The 22,625-nt window shown below is 34.9% G+C and overlaps 1 protein-coding gene across 3 annotated transcripts in view; it reads left to right on the top strand.

Annotated features, from left to right (window-relative positions):
- Window positions 1–22,625, top strand: part of srl (sarcalumenin) — a 67,106-nt gene that overhangs the window by 15,312 nt on the left and 29,169 nt on the right.

The following is a 22,625-nucleotide window of genomic DNA, read 5'->3' as shown; positions in this document are numbered from 1 at the left end:
CTTTTCCTTTACTGAATGAGCGCTGTGCTACGTCCCACAGATCGCACTAATAAGTCTTTGTTTTCTTTTTCATTCTTTTATAACCTGTTTAACACATTTTTCATCAGTTTTTAATCATTTTTATTATTTGATTTTATTTTCTTCTTCTTTTTTATTCCTGTTTGTGTAGAACGCTTTGAATTGCCACTGTGTATGAAATGTGCTATATAAATAAACTTGCCTTTCCTAAAACTAGGTTGTGCAAGGACTGTAGGCTAAATGTCGGTTTTGTTTGTTCCTTTGGATGAGATATGAGTGCTGCCTTAAACCTGAGATTATAGTCTTCTGAAGGTGGTAGCACACCGGATGCACCACACTGCGGCATGCATATGACAGTTGGATGGACGCACACATTCGCATGTTATTTAAAACGAAACTATTTAGATGGCATTATGTGGTGCGGCAAAAATATGAACAGTGTCTTAAGTCGCGCCGCGGATAGCTGCCAACTTGCATCGCTGGTTTGTATATCCTGATAGAAATCTAGAATTCTAAAATGCATGTCGCTGCATGGCATGGTGCAAAGTGGCACATCCGACCCCATTGACTGCTAAAGGGTAAACTCTTGAGGTATTATCATATCAAACAAAGGGCATGATAACTATGACGCTTAAAAAACACTCTCATACATCAGACTTCCCTGATGTGGGTCTCCTTACAGTAAACTGACTGTTTTCTAATGCAAGTTGAACGTCCTTTAAGGACAGCGCATCTTCAGTTTGCTCTGCCATGGTAAAGCCCACTCTGAGAACTGTTATGCAGATGATGAGGGCACAGACTGTGCAAATAAAATGCATATGGCTGATTCCAGCGTTATGGATGTGACATTTGCAGTAAAAATTCAAAACATAAATTCGCAGAGAAAGTATACGTTAACATTATATTGAACCATCTGTTTATATTTTCCAAAACAACTAACCACAAAGTTATGGGATCAAAAAAATTCAATCTGTGAACTTTTTTATACTTTAAATGAGGAAAATAAACAAGCGTTATGGATGTGACAAAAAAAGTCTGTGAGTTTACAGTATACAACATATTTCGTAGAAATTCTGTGAATTAAACTGCACAACCCAAAATAAATAATGCTCAACAAAAGGATAAGAGTTGGCTCTTTATAGAACAAAACTGATTGATTTTTTTTTTTTTTTTGACATGTTTGCATTTTTGAGGGAAAAGCTTTGTTATGGATGTGACACTTTTTCGTTATGGATGTGACGGATGTGAAATTATCATTTGTTTGACTTTGGTAAATCAAATATAATAGTTTGAAAACATTGACAGCGACATTTTTAAGTATTTTTAAAGTACTGTAAAACACTTGCCTGCGCAAAAAATGTAGAAACGGTTTCACTATTTTGGTGAAAACATTTTTCTTTTCATGGCAAGGTTGACATTTTCATGGAATTGCTCATATGCAGAAAGCACATGGTCATGCGTTCAGCATGTGTGACAGACATGAGCACTGGATGTACTGGTGCTCAATAAGAATGAGGAAAACTCAGATATGCTGTTCTGAAATAACGGTGGGACTCCTATATTGTTAGACCACCCTCTCCCTTTCAAATTTTACAAGAGTTACCATCCGCTATTGCTTTTTATTCTGAAATGTATTCCCGTGAGGCAAGAAATCTGTTCGGGTCAGACCAGAATGCAGACCTCTAGTTGTAACTTTAGTGTTTTGCATGAAAGTGTTTATTCTTTCTGGTCAGCTATTTATGTCAATATAATTAGAAAGTCAATCAAAAATAAGCTAAAAACAGTCTTCAAGAACTTCTGGCGAAAAAAAAAAAAATCATGCAGTCAAGTCTTATTGTCCTACCTAATTTTTGATCATGGTTGTCTTTACTTTTTAATTTTCGTTTGGTATTGTTGGTTTCAATCTGTGTCGAACTATGTAGGAGATTTATTTAATCTATATCTTTAAGCCAATCAGTCTGAACATGTTTTTCAGTTTTGAAAGCATGAGGTGTACACACTGCCTGTTTATTTGCATAAAAAAAGAGCAGTGTGCTGCATCTTTTTGCTGCTTGGCACTGTATTCACTATACACTTGGTGCCGGAGCGCGTGACATCGGGCATGGACTTTTCTAAATTACTGCACAGAGCACCTATAAAATGAACTATTCATTGGTGTAGGTTTTCTTTTAGGAGTTAAAGTGCAATGTTGATTGACAGGGACTTGGCTTCATTAATCAAAACATGATCTAGGTCCAGTTGCTTTGCAGAAGGTGAAAGGTTTTCGACCTTTACAACCCTTGCATCTGTTTGCCTTCCTAACCTTCCTTTTTAGCCACATCAAAATGCCTTGCAGGTGACAAGTTTCCTTTCGTTGCATATTGATATTTATTTTATTTAATGACATGGTTAAATAAATGATCTAAAATCTGGTTCATTATAAAGAATTACCTCTCTCTTTAGGTTAAAGTTGCCATATCACAGGTTTTAATGCAATTCCAACCCAATCAATCCAAACAATCTCAAAAATACAAGTTCCAAATGGATGAAACACCATATTGACAAGCCGTTAACTAAGACTTTTAACACAATAAACTCCCAATTATCTGCTTAATAATAGTGAGTAAGTAGTTTGGGTAAGGTATTGAGTTTAGAGATGTAGAATAAGATCATCCTTTATAAGTACTAATGAACAGCCAGTATTGTATGAATATGCAGGCAATAAGCTAGTTGTTAGTACTTAAACTAAAGCATTAACTAGTGTAAAAGATCTATAGTTCTCCCCCTACTATATATAACATTTTACCTTGGAAAACAATGAATTAGCTTCTGATTAGTAGTTAGTGAGGAAGTAGTTGGCTTTAGGTATCAGGTGGGATTTGGGATGTCGAATAAATATTATGTTTTATAAGTCCTAAACAGCCAGTATAGTATTAAAAGGCAGGTAATAAGCCAGTAATCAGAATTTAAACTAAAGTATTACTTTTTTCTTGGCTTGATGAGCATTTTAAGCATCTATATCAGTGGTTCTCAAACTTTTTTCATCAAGTACCACCGTAATGAGCAGTATTGAAATATGGTTGCGTAGTAGGCCCAGTAAAGCAGCTATAACTTAATACAGTAAAAAAACGAGGCAGATTAATTCCTATTAATAAGAATATTATTGTCAGCCACTTTAAACATTATAGTTTGAACATTAACCCTGCACTGTGCTTACATGTAAAAAAAAAAAAAAGTCAACAATTAAATTAAAATGTGCTTTTATTATGCTTTTTATTATTATTATGTGCTTTTCATTTTATTAAAATGATAGATTACTTTTCTTAAAAAGTAAAAAAAAAACTCCTGTACTACTGCAAAGTAATAACATAGTAGCCTATTTATCAACACCTAGAAATATAGGCTATTTGTCATCATATTTATGTTTACATTTTTAAATATATGTAGCTTGTACATATGACATATTTGATGCCTCCTCGTACCACTAGAAGGAAGCCCGCATACCAGTAGTGGCACACGTACCACAGTTTGAGTACCACTGATCTATATAGTTTTCCCACCACTATATCTAACTGTTTACCTCGGAAACCAACAAATATTGGCTTCTAAATAGTAGTAAGTTAGGAAACAGTTGGGTTTATGTATTGGGTTTTGGGATGTAGAATTAATTCATCCACTACAAGTACTAATAAACAGCCAGTATAGGATTAATAGGCAGGTAATAAGCGAGTTGTTTGTACTTAAAATTAAATCTTAACTAGTGTTAAAGTGTTACAAATCTATAGTTTTTCCTCCACTATATATAACATTTTACTTTGGAAAACAACAAATTAGCTTCTTATTAATGGTTAGGAAGGAGGTAGTTGGGTTTAGGTCTCATGTGGGAATAAGGATGTAATAAGTAATAGGAAGTAATAAGCAGCCAGTAAATTATTACAAGGCAGGTAATTAGCCAGTAGTTAGTATTTTAACTAAAGTACTTTTATTTTTTCTTTGCTTGTTGAGCATTTTAAGCACTTATAGAGATTTCTCCCATTATATATAACCTTTTTACCACAGAAAACAACTAATTATACTTATTAGTAATAGTGACTAAGGAAGTAGTTGGGTTCAGGTATTAGGTGGGATTAGGGATGCTATTTGAAATACAACATTTGAATATGTTTGTAAAAAAAAAGCCACATTGTACAATGCTATGATGTTATGTAGTTTCAAAAATGTGGAAAAAGCCAACGTGTGTGTCTTTATGAGCACAAATACAGCATATGGGCTCTTATATGCTGTTGTGTCATCACTCATATTGCAAGTCATATCTCTCCGGCCCCTCATTTGGGATGTTTTTCATGAACTGACCCCCATGACAAACTAATTGAATAGCCCTGATCTATAGAGCTTTTTTTCCCCACTGTATATAACTTTTTATACCTTGGAAAGTTCCCGTGGCTGTTAAAAGTTATTTCTGGACCCCCATCATTACTATCGAAGAACCTTTCAATGTGAAAGTGAACCTTAGAGGAAGTGCTCCCTGTTGGCTGTGCACTTGATATGGGTTCTCTCAGCAGCGAGTGAGTAAGGGCTCTCCCCGCCTTTCAGCAATGTAGTACAGCAGGCATGTGGAGCCCCTGCTCTTTAGGGACTTCCCTCTGCTAGGAATTGTGGGACGGGAGGCCAAATGCTTATTCCATAAAAAGGCCAATGCGATGCGGCTTTACAGAAACGAGTCATGTTTTCAATCCTCGGCTCCATTTGACGTTCGTAACTCTGATACCCCTGTGGATTTACCACACGGATATGATCCTGGGTCTCGGGTTCAGAAATGTGTCACACAAGGCTTTGATATTTCGTGTCATGCTAATAAAAGCTTTGAAGTAACAAGCTAAAAACAGCCCACAAGATCTTCTGTTAAAAAGTCCGGTTGTCTGTACTCTATTGATTTTTTTTTTTGTGTGTGTTGTTGATGCGTGCCAAATTATGCCGGAGACTTATTTAATCTTAGTTAGCTGCTAATTTTGGAAGCTCAGAATCATTTCTGTGATTGACAGATGAAGGCCAGTGAGGCTCCGCCCCCTCCCCTGGTTCTTTCTGAGCCGTGACCCATTGTGGAGCTATTTCTGTCATCAAGCGAGACCAGAACCTTGGCACCTGTTGCTATTCATGTCTCTCAGTGATTGGCCATGAAAGATGGATGGAGAGAGAGAGAGAGAAAGAGGGAGGGGTTGAATATTATAAATAATTTAAATATAGATGTATGTATTAATATATGCAGATTTTTATTTTATAATTTGTTTCTGTCCTGATTTCATGCCCTGTCTCTCTCTATTTTGCTCTTGTCCATCTATCCGTCCATCCACATATCCATCAATCTGTTCATCCATCTAACTTATCCATCCATCTGTTTTTTTATCCATTTCAACAGCGATCTATTATATTTATCCGTTAATTAAATTCTGTCTGTCGTTCTATCTCTCCTCTGTTCTATGTGTCCATCCTTCTATCTGTCTGTCATTCTATCCGTTTGTCGGTCTATCAATCTATCTATCTGTCTGTCTGTCTGTCTGTCTGTCTGTCTGTCTGTCTGTCTATCTATCTATCTATCTATATCTGTCTGTCTGTCATTCTATCATTCTATCCATCCATCCATCCATCTGTTTTTTTATCATTCTATGTATCTGTTCTGCCTGTCCATCCATCCATCATTCTATCTATCATCTATCTATCGTTCTATCCATCCATCCATTTTTTTATCGTTCTATGTATGTCGTTCTATCATTCTGTCTATCCATCCATCAATGCATTTTTTCATCGTTCTAAGTATCTGTCGCTCTATCCATCTATCTATCGTTCTATCCATTCATCCATCCATTTTTTTATCGTTCTGTGTATGTCGTTCTAGCTATCTATCCATCTATCCATCCATCCATCCATCCGTTTTTTTATCATTCTATATATCTGTTGTTCCATGCATCCATCCATCCATTTTTTTATCATTCTATGCATTTGTTGTTCTATCATTCTATCGTTCTGTCTATATGTTGATCGTTCTATTGTTCCATCCATCCAATCATTTTTATGGATGTGTTTTATAATTGTATAAATATATATTTTGTATAGGTGTTTTTTTTCAGATTTTTAAAAAATTTCCATATTTTCAAATAATTGTATCTCTGACAAACATCGTTCTATTATAGGAAACACACAATGGAAAGCTTATTAATTCAGCTTTAAGAAAAACTTAAGAAAACTTTTCTTTTTTTAATTGACCCATACATTTTAAATCAGAATTATTAAACCCCCTTTGAATTAATTTTTCTTTTTTTAAATATTTCCCAATTGATTTTTAACAGAGCAAGGAAATTTTCACAGTGTCTAATAATATTTTTTTTCTTCTGGAGAAAGTCTTAGTTTTTTTATTTTGGCTAAAACAAAAGCAGGTGAAAAAAGGTCAAAATTATTAGCCCCTTTAAGCTATTTTTTAAAACCAGAACAAACCATCAATATACAATAACTTGCCTAATTACCCTAACCTGCCTAGTTAAACTAATTAACCTAGTTAAGCCTTTAAATGTCACTTTAAGCTGTACAGAAGTGTCTTGAAAAATACCTAGTCAATTATTATTTACTCATCATGGCAAAGAGAAAATAAATCAGTTATTAGAAATGAGTTATTAAAAATATTATGTTTAGAAATGTGCTGAAAACAAATCCTCTCTCTGTTAAACAGAAATTAGGGAAAAAATAAACTAATTAAATAAAACTAATTAAATTAAAAAAATTAACCCCTCAATAATTTAGAGGGGTTAATAATTCTGACTGCAATTATGAATAAAGAAATAAAGTTCACATATGATAAATATACATTTTGTCTACACTCAAAAAATGACACTTGCTGTTTGTTCAAACTACTTATTTAAATTGAGCTGAAACAAGACAACTCTTGAGTTTTTTGGGGGGGCAACTTAATTGTTCTTTGTTCAATCCACCTAAAAATGTGAAAACTAATAAGTTAACTCCTTCATGTTGTCCCAACACAAATTGATTGTGTGGAAGTGGAACTCAGCAATTGTTTTACAGTGTATCATTAATTTTCAGTACAATTTAATAACCTTGATTTGAATGCTATATTATACATTTTGTAATCTCATGTGCATCCTTAACTATATTAATAATGCAAAACTGTTTCAGAATTTTAGGTGATATTCAGCAAAGTTTAGCTGCTGTGTAATTAAATTCATTGAATCCCCAAAAGCACTGTTGTTCATCTGGAAATCCCCTGGCCCTCAGTAAAGGTTGTGTGCATCTCTCCTGAGCTGCCGGTAAATCCTGCGGGTTCAGACGGGCTCAAGGCTCGCCTCCCTAATCATGTTCACATTAATTCAATTTGCCTCCTGCATCTGCCAGCAGAACATGATCAGGGCCGAAGGAAAGCCAAACTGTGAGCCACCGCACCGTATTAGCTCATCTGTGTGATAGAAAATGAGCCACATTTGTTGTATTCATTGCTTAGTGCCCTGTCAGAGGTCTAAACAATCACCTGCCGCTTTTCAAGAGTCTCCATCTGTGTTTATGCAATGAATCGCTGTCATAAACACCGAGCAAGCCAAGAGATTTCTTAAATAGACTATTATATAAACATTTTCACGGTTAGCAGATGGTATTAAAGTACCACTGGAATCAAAGCATAATTTTTTTTCCTTAAAGTCTGTGTGAAATCAATATTTATTTTGCTAGCGCACATTGTTGTTCTTCAGGTAAGTTAAGCCATTGAAAAAAAAAAACAATTGTTTTGGTAATCATCAATCAAAACATGAGCATTTACTTCTGCGTTTGGAGTGGGGAGTCCTTCTGATGATGTCAATTTAACGTCTTCAGCCACAATATTCTTAGCTATGCCTAGGCCCACACGGAATCTGCGCGCGCAGAATTCCGCAGATTTTCCGCAGATTTCTGGAGATTTTTAGCCCATTATTAATTCTATTTATTTTAATTTATTTATTTAAATGTGTAAATATGAATTTATTCAGTTTTTATTCAGTATTTATTACTTTTTATTTAATATATTAAGGTTTTAGTTATGATACTCCACTGGATACTCCCAAAATAATACCGCAGAAATCCGCAGATTTTTACCAAAATTCTCCACAGAAATAGCAAAAAACATCCGCAGATTCCATCTGGCCCGGCCCATGCCCCTTGTACCGTTAGTTTGCTACAAGCGAATGATGCGCAAAAAGAAAGCCCCAACCCAACTCAATATTCCGTTTCAGTTGGAAGTACATCAACTTACTCAAATAAAAGTCTCCGCAACATCCTGTTCACGATGACTTTATGTTATCTATAAGCTAGTGTGCTAATAAACTGACAACGTTCACATTTCAAAGAAATAAACATTTAAGATTTGTCTGCGGTTTCTACCACTAAACATCAATGTTTTATGACATCACCGGGCACTTTAGCATCTCATAAGATCTCCTGACCAATCAAAGGCTGTCTGCTATCTGGCTGTCTGCCTACTACTAGAAATCAGTCAACTATTGACATGCAACCAGGCGTTCATAAAAAGAGTCTAATCAATATTTTATATACAAGTCAGAATTATTAGCCCCCCTGTTTAATTTTTCCCCCAATTTCTGTTTAAGGGAGAGAAGATATTTTCAACGCATTTTTAAACATAATAGTTTTAAAAATTAATTTCTAATAACTGTTTTATTTGATCTTTTATTCAGATATTTTTCAGATCACTTCTATACAGCTTAAAGTGACATTTTAAAGACTTAACTAGGTTAATTAGTTTAACTAGGCTGGTTTGGGTAATTAGACAAGTTATTGTAAAACGATGATTTGTTCTGGAGACTATCGAAAAACAATTTAGCTTAAAGGGGCTGATAATTTTTACCTTAAAATGGTTTTTAAAAATGAAAAACTGCTTTTATTCTAGCCGAAATAAAACAAAAGACTTTTAGACTCCAGAAGAAAAAAACATTATCAGACATAGTGTGAAAATTCCCTTGCTCTGTTTAACATCATTTGGGAAAAAAAGAAAAACAAATTCAAAGGGGGGCTAATAATTCTGACTCCAACTGTATATATATTAATATGTATAATTGGCATTAGCCGGTACCTTGGATAAAAAAAAAAAAAAAAAAAAAAAAAAAAAATATATATATATATATATATATATATATATATATATATATATATATATATATATATATATATATATATATATATATATATAGTGATTACTACTCTAAATATATTCTTTTTAAATGTCTGGGTAAAAACAGGGTTTCTGCAGGTTTCACCATGTCAAGTTAAAGACCATTATCAATAAAATTTCAGACTTTCACAGGTCAAAACACTAATAATTTTTTGTAATAACAAATTGGATGGATTTTTTGTCGGTCTTGGGTAACTATAATAGTCGAGCTTTAAATAGGAAAATTATCAAAACTCTTTGATTCAATGATCAAGCTAAGCTAAAAGTGTTCTCACCAGACACAAAGACTGGCTGAATGGGCTCAAAAAGGGTTAAACTCAACTGTTTAACTCTAGAAGAGATGTCAAATGAGCCTATTTGCAAACAAAAAGTAGTGTTCCTGAAACTGTTACACACAATTACAATTATCTATATGGTGAATGGCACATTCAGACAGTGTAAATCAGAGCTATTCAATTAGTTTGTCATGGGGGCCGGTTCATGAAAAGCATCCCAAAAGAAGGGTCGGAGAGATTTGACTTGCAATATGAGTGATGACATAACTGCACATAAGAGACCATACGCTGTATTTTTTCTCCCACGTTGGCTTTTTCTACATTAAAGTGTTAATATATTCTATTTTGAAACTACTTAACATCAGTGCATTGTACAATAGGATTTTGTTTTTTCTTTTACATTCAAATGTTGTATTTCAGAGCACAACAAAAGCAGTGCATTGCTGAAATAGGCTTCTTCTACATTCAGACACATTCATATGTTATGTTTTGAACTGCATAACAATTATAGATCCAACAATTATGGATTTTGGTTGTACGATTATATAGTCTGAAGAATAATCATGGTTTCACTGTTATCACGTCTAATGTAAATGTACATTTTATATGGGGTTAGCAGCTATTTAGATTAACTGTTGTTGCCATCTGCGTTCATGTAGGGCTGCTCGATTTTAGGAAAAATCATAATCACGATTATTTTGGTCATAATTGTAATCACGATTATTCCAAACGATTATTAGTTTAAGTCAAAATTATTAGCACTCTTGAGAATTTTTTAAAAATAAATATTTCCCAAATGATGTTTAACAGAGCAAGGAATTTTAACAGTATTTCCTCTAATATTTTTCTTCTGGAGAAAGCCTTATTTGTTTTGTTTTGGCTAGAATAAAAGCAAATTTAAATATTTTGAAACCTCTTTTAAGATCAATATTATTAGCCCCTTTAGGCAATATATATATATATATATATATATATATATATATATATATATATATATATATATATATATATATATATATATATATATATATATATATATATTTTATTTTTTTATTTATTTTTTTTTTTTGATTGTCTGCAGAAGAAACTGTTATATAATGACTTGCCTAATTACCCTAGTTAAGCTTTTGAATCACACTTTGAATTTAAATGTTTGTATTTAAAAAAAATCTACTAAAATATAATGAGCTGTCATCATAGCAAAGATAAAATTAATCGGTTATTAGAAATGAATTATTAAAACTATTATATTCAGAAATCTTCTTTCCATTAAACAGAAATTGGGGGAAAAGGTTGCTAATATTCAGGAGGGCTAATAATTCTGACTTCAACTGCATATATTATTTTCCTCCCTGCAAAGGAAAGAGAAATAAATACAATAGAATAAAAATACGAAACAAACTGTGCTTTTAGCATCTTCACCGTAAGAAAAACACATTAGCTACAAAAGTCTTCAGTCAAGAGCAGAGAGGGATTTTCTCGTTGTTTTATTCATCATGATAAAACAGGCGGCAGCTGTGCTCTGTCACTTTAATGGTTTCGCTTTCACTTGTCTTTTGATCCTCAACTCGTTTGTTTATTACAAAATGAGGGTTAATATGAATAATCACTAAACACCGCGTTTTGACACCTATTTGAACATTAAAGCGCTCACGTTAATGACTTTAGATGTGTGGGCTCTCTGCTCGTCACAATGTGCGAATAAGACCAAGTGCAGACCGCATGCTTCTGACTGTCTGCGCGCCGCACACACAAGCATTTAAGAGCAACAAGTGAGGACAACTGGACAGGGGACGGTAAATAATGGAATAATCGTTTATCTCGATTAATGGTTTTTCATAATCGTTAGAAGCCGTAATCGAAATTGGATTTTCGATTAATTGCAGAGCCCTACGTTGATGCATACATAATCATTTTAATAATAATTCGTCATATCTTTTGTTGACATTGCACTGAAAGGCACGCACAACTCTCACCATGAGATCAGATGTTTTCTACTGCTTACGCTGGAAAGAGGCAAGCCTGTTGCTCCGCTTGTGCGCGCATATTGTCATCTATTCTTACAGTAGAAGTAATAAACTTGCAAGCGGATAAGACGTGATATGAGAACGGCCGCTGCTATAGTTAATCCAGTGTGCATGCACATTAGCCTCGGTGTACAAGCTTGGAACTTTAAACTAGCGCACAGTTGGCAACTTGGCATAACTTTGTTAAATTGCAGCAGTTTCGTTTCGTTCCGTGCATTAGAAATGCGGCTAAGAGACTTACCGATTAATTAACTGTAATTAAAGTGCAGTAAATAGTTTAATCGGAATCGTTGCATCTTTATTGACTGAACATAAACATAGAAAGTTGACTAAAATACTCGTAATATCAGAAAATTTCAGAGGTTTTGACATCTGAACTCTATACAAGCATGCTTTTCATTATGGTGAATGCTATACACACTCCCTTATAGTTCACACACACATGTATTTTAAAGCAGAAAGAAACAGACAGGCTCAGCATTGCCAAAACAAACTGTAACTGTATCCGAAATCGCCTTTATACTCTTAAATATTGCACAATTTAAGAGAGCAGCCATTTGTAGTGGTGTCCGAAAAAGTGGATTCAACAATAAGGCTAACATCGGACAAAGCTGCGCATTTCAAGGCCCTTCAGGGGGTCTTTAGACCATGTTTCCTCCATGCATATGCCCAGTAAGCGTCCGGTGGCATTCCAGCAGGATGAGCTCCGGCAGCAGCTGTGTTTTTTCCAAAGCCTCTGTTGCTAGGCGACAGGCTCATTGGATGTCCAGGACAGATGCTGCTTTCTGGCGCGTTTGTCCTTCCAGCACACACAGGGTTAACATTCAAGTTAACCCCCATAGACGGACAGCATGCCTGACTGTGACCTGTAGTGGAGATGTGTGTAGTGGTGTTGGTGTTATATTAGTGATGGAGAAAGCTGCTGTTGGGACAGGTGTTTCATAGTTTTTATGCTGCGATTTGGTATGGTAATTTGCACCATGAGGCCAGAAAAATGATTTCGTATCATTGACCAATCAAGACCAATCAATCATGTGTAACTCTTTAAAACATACCTGTCAATATTTGGATGTGAAAATAAGGGATAAACCCACCATGATAAGGGATATCTCCCAAACCACTCCTAAAACAATCCCCAAATTACTTAATATGTTCTTCTGGAGCTATTTCATTGTAAATAAACAGTTAAACAGTGAGTAATATGTTTTATTATTATTATTTACAAAAGACAAAATAAATAGCATACATTAGCTGCAAATAAAACAGTTTATGTTATTAAAATTAATAGCCATTATAAAGAAATAGAATCAAGTTATCAAATCTCAATCTTTTCTTCACTGTATAACTTACACATTTTGATTAAAGAGCAACGAATGAATCTCATTTATTTGGATTTTTTTGTTGTTGATTACAGTAAATAACAGAGGTGTCACTTTAAAAATGCACACCTCTAAAAAAAAAAAAAAAGCATTTGATTGCTTTCCTAAATGTTTATGCTCATTTAGGACAAAATTTGCTGTGTTTGGAAAACAAAAACTCCACCAAGATCGACATCTTTAGATGTGATTATTATTAATTATGTGTATATGTCTGTTTAAACCATGGACTGTAAAAAATAGGTTCAAACATGAACCCAGACTCGCGTGTACAGAATCCATTTGGGAAACAGCATCTATTTATCACTATGGAGTACGTCAGCTGACAGTCACGCACTGCTACATGACTGTTTTGAGGATTGGAGGGGCAACAGCATCTGTAATGGAAAGGAAGAGTATCTTGCCGCTTTTATATTTTATTTCGAAGTGTTTTCATGCCTAAATAAAACAAAAGCACCGAACAGACTCACGTTTAAGAGCAAGGGGTGGCCCCTGGTGGTTTGGCGGTATGGGATGCGTATGAGGAGAATCGGCTCTTTAGTGTTTATTGTCACTCTTCAGAGAAAGGAAAGAAATACGGTAAAATGCCATTACGGGTTGATAGTGGGATAGATCTGTAAAATATAGGAGAATCCCGGGAAAAACAAGAGGGTTGACAGGAATGCTTTAAAATAGACTTATAGTAACTTTAATAACAAAAGATATTATATAATTTAAAAATATGCATGTTAGGAAAGGTGTACTATACAGCCATCAAACTTGCAAGTATTTTTTAATTTGTTGTGCACACAGTTGTTTTCATAATCAGCCTTCGGCAAACTTTACAGTAAAACATTTTTATCATTTGGTGGCTATATTTAATGCTTACTAGTGCTGTGTTATGTAAATATACAGTTAGGTCCATAAATATTGGGACATCGACACCATTCTAACATTTTTGGCCAACACAATGGATTTGAAGTGAAGTGAACAAGATGTGATTTAAATTGAGGATGTTAACATTCAAATCAGGTGAACGCTGCAGGAATTGCAACAGTTTGCATACATGCTTCCCACTTGTTAAGGGTCCAAAGTAATTGGACAGAATAATAATCATAAATTAAACTTCAAGGCCTAATGTCAAGTTTAAAGACTTTAAAAGAAAACAGACATTAAGCAAATGAGTTGTTTACATATTTACAGTCTATAAACACACAAATAGAAATATATTTCATTTATTTATTTTCTTTTCGGCTTAGTCCCTTTATTAATCTGGGGTCGCCACAGCAGAATGAACCGCCAACTTATCTAGCACATGTTTTACGCAGCGGATGCCCTTTTCAGCCGCAACCCATCTCTGGGAAAAAATATATTTCGGAGGATGCAGCCTCTAAAATAAGACAGCTTTTGACATACACCTTTTCAGTTTCAGGTTTCTTCTCAATTTTGCGTGGAGATTATTTAGTCGACTAGCCGCTGTAAACGGAGCAATCCGGCAGAATGACAAAGAAAGCAGATCCTGATTCTGATCATGATCCCTTGTGCGTGCATTTGAAATGCTGATTGGCTCACAGAAAGAACCTTATCCGCTTGTTAAGTGTGACGTCACGCGAAGCGGCTTCCGGGTCCAAGCGCTCTATTCAACTGTATGGGGAGACTCATGAAATGGTAATTATAAACGTTTACAAAGCGATTTAATACTTTCGAAAATCCTGATTGCAGTATATATCTCCATGCCTAATATCCGATGGCCAGAAAGTGATTAATTTTTTTATAAATTGTTAAAATTTTGATATTTGTGATGCAGCAAGCCCAGGGATTGTTGTGTACACTATGACTTTATATAAAATTAATTTTAATGTGTAATTTTAAAAGTGATTATAAACAAATAGTTTCCCAACTCAAATGAATGGTGGCTTGGACCCGGAAACAGTATACATACGTCACCAACATGTCACCACTTAACAAGCGGATAGAGCCAAGCTAGAGGTAGACTTTGTAGATAAAACCTTTTAGTTTTTAAAATAAATGTCTAAAAATGTAAACAACTTGTTTAAAAAAAACATCATGTATTGTAAATAAGTTGTCATTTTATACGAATATGCAAAATGTCAGATAAAACCTGATAATTCTAACATGACGATTTATTTATTTACTTACTTATTCATTCATTCATTCATTATTTGGATTTTGTTCAGACTCTTTTTTTTTTTTTTTTTTTACATAATTAATCTTCCATTGCCAAAACTTTTCATTATAGTTTACATATCATTTTGCATTAATATGATGGTATACAGTGTATCACCAAAATCCCTTTAAGGCAAGTCATTTCACTTGGCGGCCATCTTTGAAACGCCGCTCGGGCATTCTGTTTGAATGGGGAAACATCAAATTCTCCAAAACTGCTTGCCAAGCTTACGATTGAATTTCATATTAGGAATCACCAGTAAAATTAAACAACTGTCTCTTTAGTTTCATTTCTAAACATCCAAATAACACAAAATCTGCAGAAACTCACATCTGGTCCAAGTCCCTCCCCCAGAGTATCATCAGTCTATAGCGGGACTGCCCAAACTCGATCCTGGAGGGCAGGTGTCCAACTAAACACACCTGAACCAGCTAATCAGACTCTTTCTAGGTGTACTAGAAACTTCCAGGCAGGTGTGTTGAAGGAAGTCGTAGCTAAACTATGCAGGACACCGGCCCTCTAGAATCGAGTTTGGACACCCCTGGTATATAGCAATTGACGATTGGCTCCTGTGCTAGTATGCAGGGCTTTTTTCACCATATTGACAGTTAAACTTTTCCAAAAAGATACGAGTAACATGTCTTGTGTATACTTTGGTATTACCTATTTGAGTAGACTATTAGTTACCCAACTGAGGCCTTTTCTTCTTCAGCACATTAGCAATTATTAGCGGAAACCCCAGATTGTTCACAGTTCACCCATTTAAACTGCACACCTCGTCGCTAACCTTTGGCTGTTTTAGCGCCATGCTGAGCTCAACATTACAGCGCTGTATTTTTAGCAGCTTGACTTGGCTGCCGTCGGCTGAGCACTCTTACGCTTTAACCAGCGCGTTGTGTAATCGCAACAGGCCCGAGAGCACCATCTGCTCCTCGCTCCTCTCCAGCGCAGGAGATCAACAATATGGCCTTTCCTCAACAGGCTGGAGAAAGAAAAAAAAGTGTGTGAAACGCTTCACTGGGAATCTGACCGCGGCGAGTCACTGTAAAGTCTACAGAAGTTGAAATGTATATTTAAACAATATATAACAAAGGAGAAGCTTGGAAAACGTGAAGTAACGTTGTTGTATTAGACATGGAAAACTATGCTCTTGACAGCATTGGATACTTGCTTTTATGGATAAATGAATAGATTAGTGGAGAAATAGATAGATCGTTGGATAAATGGATGGAAAAACAGATGAATGGATATGTTTGATATATAAGAAAGATGAGCAGACGAATGGATGGTGAAACAGATGGTAAAAATGAATGGAAGAAAAGAGATAGATAGATAGATGGATGGATGGATGGATGGATGGATGGATGGATGGATGGATGGATGGATGGATGGATGGATGGATAGATAGATTTAATAAATGGATAAATAGGTGGATGGATTGATGGATGAATTGATAGATAGATAGATAGATAGATAGATAGATAGATAGATAGATAGATAGATAGATAGATAGATAGATAGATAGATAGATAGATAGATAGATAGATAGATAGATAGATAGATAGATAGATAGATAGATAGATAGATAGATTTAATGAATGGATAAATAAGCGGATGGATGAATTGATGGATGGAAAAAGATGGATGGATGAATGGATAGATAGATATATGGATAGAATGAATAGATTTGATTATTGGATAAATGGTTATATTGTTGGATAAATTGATGGGGAAAACAAATGGATGGATAAGTTTGAAGAATGGATGATAAAACATGGAGATAGATTTAATGAATGGATAAATGGGTGGATGGATGGATGGATGGATGGATGGATGGATGGATAGAAAAAGATGGATGGATAGATGGATATATTGTTGGATAAATTTATGGGGATATTTGGGGATATATGGGGATAGATAGATAGATAGATAGATAGATAGATAGATAGATAGATAGATAGATAGATAGATAGATAGATAGATAGATAGATAGATAGATAGATAGATAGATAGATAGATAGATGGATGGATGGATGGATGGATGGATGGATGGATGGATGGATGGATGGATGGATGGATAGATAGATAGATAGATAGATAGATAGATATAATGAATGGATAAATAGGCAGATTGATGGATGGAAAAAGATGGATAGATAGATAGATAGATAGATAGATAGATAGATAGATAGATAGATAGATAGATAGATAGATAGATAGATAGATAGATAGATAGATAGATAGATAGATAGATAGATAGATGGATATATTTGATTATTGGATAAATGGATAGATTGTTGGATTGATGGAAAAACAGCTAGATGAATATGAAAGATAGACGGTTGGATGGAAAAACAGATAAAAAGAAATGGATGGATGAAAAGACAGATGGATGAAAAGTAGATAAACAGATTTAATGAATGGATAAATTGTGAATGGAGGAAAAACAGATGCATAAATTGGATGGATTGATAGATGGATGTATAGATTTAATGAATGGATAGAGGGATAAGGTAGATGGATGTGTGAATGGATGGAAAACAGATGAATAGATGTATAGATTTATAGATTTAATGGAAGGATAAATGTATAAGTTAGATGGATGGATAATGGATGGATGGAAAAACAGATAGAACGAAATGGATTAGTGAAAAGACAGATGTATAGATAGATACATAGATCAAACAATGGATGGCTGATTAATTGAATGAATAGATAGGTGGATGGATGGATGAAAAGACAGACATTTATGTGAATGAATGAATGAATGAATGAATGAATGAATAGACCAGCTTTTGAGTGGTTGGTCAGGCAGATAGAGAGAGATACACATTTATGTACATCTAACTAATGTAAGAAAATAAATCAGAGAGTCAGTCAGTGATCTCTGAGTCTGAGCTGAACTCATGTGTCCTGTAGATGTAAACAGACGCTGCTGGCCCACATTCACAGATGGATTTTACATTTGTGCTGATGCAGGTTGATTTAGCACATATTACTTGAGCTGTTAGTTATTTCTGTCAGCAGCCGACCAGGAAGACTAATGCATGCCTAAGCCAGATTCAGATGTGCAAATACATGCCAGCGGACACCCGAGAACAAAATAAATACAGTGTTTAGCTGCATGAACCACTAGGGGGATTGTGGGAACGGATGACAGATGCTTGCACACCAGAAGTGCTTCTAGAGCTTTCCAGGCAAGCTTGATTCACACTGGTTTGTTTTGCAGAGTCAATGGTGCCTTGCATTGAATTTAGCGAATTTTGTTGATAATGAAATGATTTTGTTCGCTGGTACCTTTTAAAGTTTTACTACAATTATTACAACTCAAAATTTTATATTCAAATGATGCAAAGCTTAATTTGAAAATGTTCGGTGTCACCCAATCCTTCAGAAATCCTTAGAATTATAATAATTCGAGGATTAATATCAATTTCTTATCAATGAAAATAGTTTTGCTGTTTCATATTGTTGGTAAGATTGTGATACATTTTTTATCTTTGCTAAAACATTCAAAATTTGCTACAAAAGTAAACAAAAGTAAAACATTCTGAATGTATTCACTGGTGTTTTTAATCAGTTTAATGCGTCCTTGCTGAATTATTATTATTATTATTATTATTATTTATTTATTTAAAAAACATGATAGCAAAACATGAGTGACATGTTAAACATTCTAGCCATATGCTAAAAATTCTAGCAACATATTCATGCTAGTGATGTTAAAACATTACCTATGTGCTTAGCAGCATAAAACAATATAATAATAATAATAATAATAACAAACATGTCAGTCGTGCTAAAATCTGAAAAATGTAAACATGTTAAACTTTTGCTAACAACATGTTGAATATGCTGAAACATGTAAATGTATGCTAGCAATGTGTTGTCCATTTTAGAAAGATGCTAACAACATGTTAAATAAGTTAGGATTAAGCTTGCAACATGTTAGACTCATGCTACGTGTTACTTACAACCAATTTAATGCATCTTTGCTGAAAAAAGTATTTTAGCTATGTGTTGCTAGCAAACATGTTAATTTATGCTCGCAGTGTGATGTCCATGCTGCAAAAAGGTTAGTCGTACGAAAACATATAAAATGTGTCAGCGACATGATAACCATGTAAGAATCATACTAACAACACATTGAATATGCTGAAACATGCTAAAAACATGTAAGTTAATGCTAGCAGTGTGTTGACCACATTAGAAAAATGTTAAATGGTGCTAACAATATGTTAAATAAGCTATAATCAAGCTAGCAACCTGTTAGACTCATGCTACACATTGCTTACAATCAATTTAATGCATCTTTGCTGAAAGAAAGGTATTTTAGCCATGTGTTGCTAGCAAACATGTTAATTTAGGCTAGCAGTGTGATGTCCATGTTTTAAAGATGTTAATCGTGGTAAAACATTAAAGATGTGTCAGTGACATAATAAACATGTTAGACTCATGCTAACAACACGTTGAATTTGCTGAAATATGGCAAAAACTAGCAGTGTGTTGACCATATTAGAAAAATGCTAAATAGTGATAATAAAACGTTAAATATGCGAGAATTAAGCTAGCAACATGTTAGACACATGCTACATATTGCTTAATCAATTTAATGCATCTTTGCTAAAAGAAAAATAGCCATGTGTTGCTAACAAACATGTTTGTCTATACTAGCAGTGTGATGAACATGTTGAAAAAATGTTAGTTGTGCTAAAACATGTATCAGCAGCATGATAAGCATGTTAGACGCATGCTAACAACACATGGAATATGCTAACACATTTTAAAACATATAAATGCATGCTAGCAGTGTGTTGATCATATTGGAAAGATGCTAAATGATGCTAACAACATGGTAAATGTTAGAATAAAGCTAACAACATGTTGTATTTATGCTGCAAATTTCTCACAATCAATTTAATGCATCTTTGCTGAAAGAAAAATATTTAGTCATGTGTTGCTAATAAACATGCTAGCATTGTGATGTTTTACCACGACTAACATCTTTGCAACATAGACATAACAGATGTGACATGATAAACATGTAAGACTCATGCTTACAACACATGGAGTATACTGAAACATGTAAATGCATGCTAGCACCATAGTGTTGACCATATAAAAACATGCTAAATTATGCTAACAACATGTTAAATAACTTAGAATTAAGCTAGCAACATGTTAGACTCAGTTTAAAAACATGCTAGCAAAACATGAGTGACATGCTTGTAGCCATGTTTCATGCTAGCAATTTGATGTTCATGTTGGAAACATGTTTGACATCCTAAAACATAAACAATATGCTACCAACATGATAGCCCCATGCTAGCAACCCTTTGAGCAAAGTAAACATCTAAATTCATCGTTGAACTGAACCAGAAAGAATACTGAAACATCTTAAATATAGTAAAATCATTTTAGCAACACAACGAGCATGATAATACATGCTAACAATGTGTTAATCATATTAGAAATGTTTGCCATGTGTTAAATTTACTACCAATATATATGTTAGTTATAAAGAAACCAGTTGTGTTAAGAATATGCTATTTTATAATGCAAAAAAAAGCTAATTTGCCAAATTAGCCAAAAGAATGAATTAGTTTTGATCAATAAATAGCTAAATGTTAGCAACTGTCATTCTGCGGTTTGTCTTTGTAGGCTACATGTAGTAATAAAATGCTGAGCATGTGACAATATCCAATTAGTTTTGTTAATGACCATTTCCATAGTTAGCATTAGCTTGTTAGGAAACCAGGAAGTCCCTCATACACGCCAACATGCTTATGAAGCCAAGGCCGCACTGCACTTGACCAGCATTTGCTGCTATATTTAGCTTTGATACTCTAAAATAAGACAGATCAGATTGATACTGTCAAAACCAAATTGAGCTGTCAGGTTAAACAGGAAGCGTAATGGATGTCGCTGTGTTTTCCTCGTCTCCTTTCTCTGAAAGAGACATGGTGCTGCTGTTACATGAGGAATGAATGGCAGAGATGCTAAATATAAATGTGGAGACACCATGTCTTCCCATTAGGCTCCATTTATGTCTTCGGTCCTGATAACAGCAGCCTGGCAGGAACACCCCGAGGCATTGTGGGTAAATATCTGTGAACAACGGGTAAGATTGTCGCATGAATATCAATAGTGTGACATTATTAGTATAACCATTCCCTGATGAGGAGTGCGCCAGACAAATGTTGACGGTAAATAATTGTGTTCATAAGCGCTAGGATGAGGAAAGCTTTACTTTTATTTGTTATTGCTCATGTCAGCTTGCTTATGAATTACATCCCAAAATCGACATGGTCACGAAACATATTTTAAATACGCACTGATCGAATATGAGCAAATGAATATGAGGTAAAAAGTGCAGTGCTTCTTTTATTTATGAATTTGCATATTAGCTTACCAAGTAGTAGCAAAACCCTTGGTTAATTTGTGGCTAGCACGGAGTAGCTACAAAAAAGTTTTGTTTTCATTTAATTTGTTTAAAAGCCAAGGTTCATTTAGTTTAGGGAAGCTAAAACATGCTAGCAATGTTTTCAAATATGTTTAAAAAAATTTAAACTAACTACCCTGCTGAAAAATCCAGCTAAAACCAACCTAGGCTGGTTGGCTGGTTTTAGCTGGTTGACCAGCCTGGTTTTAGAGGGGTTTTGGCCATTTCCAGGCTGGTTTCCAGTCATTTCCAGCCTGGTCTTAACTGGTCAGGCTGGAAAATGACCAGCCAAATCCAGCTAAAACCAGCTTGACCAGCCTGGTTTAAGCTGGATATAGCTGATTTTGGCTGGACTCCCAGCTTGGCTAGGCTGGTCAAGCTGGTTTTAGCTGGTCATCTCCCAGCCTGACCAGCTAAGACCAGTATGGAAATGGCTGGAAACCAGCCTGGAAATGGCCTGGAAATGGCCAAAACCTCTCTAAAACCAGTCTCCTCTCTAAAATTCTCGACCAGCTAAAACCAGCCAACCAGCCTAGGCTGGTTTAAGCTGGATTTTTCAGCAGGGTAGCGATGCTAAAATAAACAAAAATGAACATGTTAGTCATGCAATGTCAAAGAAGAAATAAGAGGATTTATATTTATGTTTGCATAGTGTTACATACTATCAACATATAACAGTGTACCAGCAGGTAAAATCTTCAAAACATGTTCTTAGCGCAAAGAGCTTAGAATGACCAAGAGGCGACACTCTAGTGTAATTTGGGAAACAGCCACTAGAGGGCGAGGCGGCCATCAGAATGAAAACTCCAATAGAACAACAGCATATTACAAGTCTGTAAAATGAACTATTAAAAGTGCTGATGATTGTGATAATAAGTGTTGTATTGTCGTCTTTCAGGTTGTATCTTAGCTTTAATGCGCTTTTTAAATAGATAAATAAAAAACAAAGCAGCTGCTTGTCATCGCGAAAGTAATGAGATCCAATGGACGGCCGATCACTTTCACTCCAAAATGGCAGTATCCATGGCTGTTGCTGGGCGCTGCTGTTGCAATGGAACGTTCTATTGAGTGTCGCCTCTTGGTCATTCTAAGCTCTTTGCTTAGCGTGTAAAAACATTTTAGCG

This window comes from Danio rerio, chromosome 3 (assembly GCF_049306965.1).
Source record: "Danio rerio strain Tuebingen ecotype United States chromosome 3, GRCz12tu, whole genome shotgun sequence".
Classification (NCBI taxonomy): domain Eukaryota; kingdom Metazoa; phylum Chordata; class Actinopteri; order Cypriniformes; family Danionidae; genus Danio; species Danio rerio.
The sequence above is the reverse complement of the archived record's forward strand: the minus strand, read 5'-3'. Positions and strand labels throughout refer to the sequence as shown.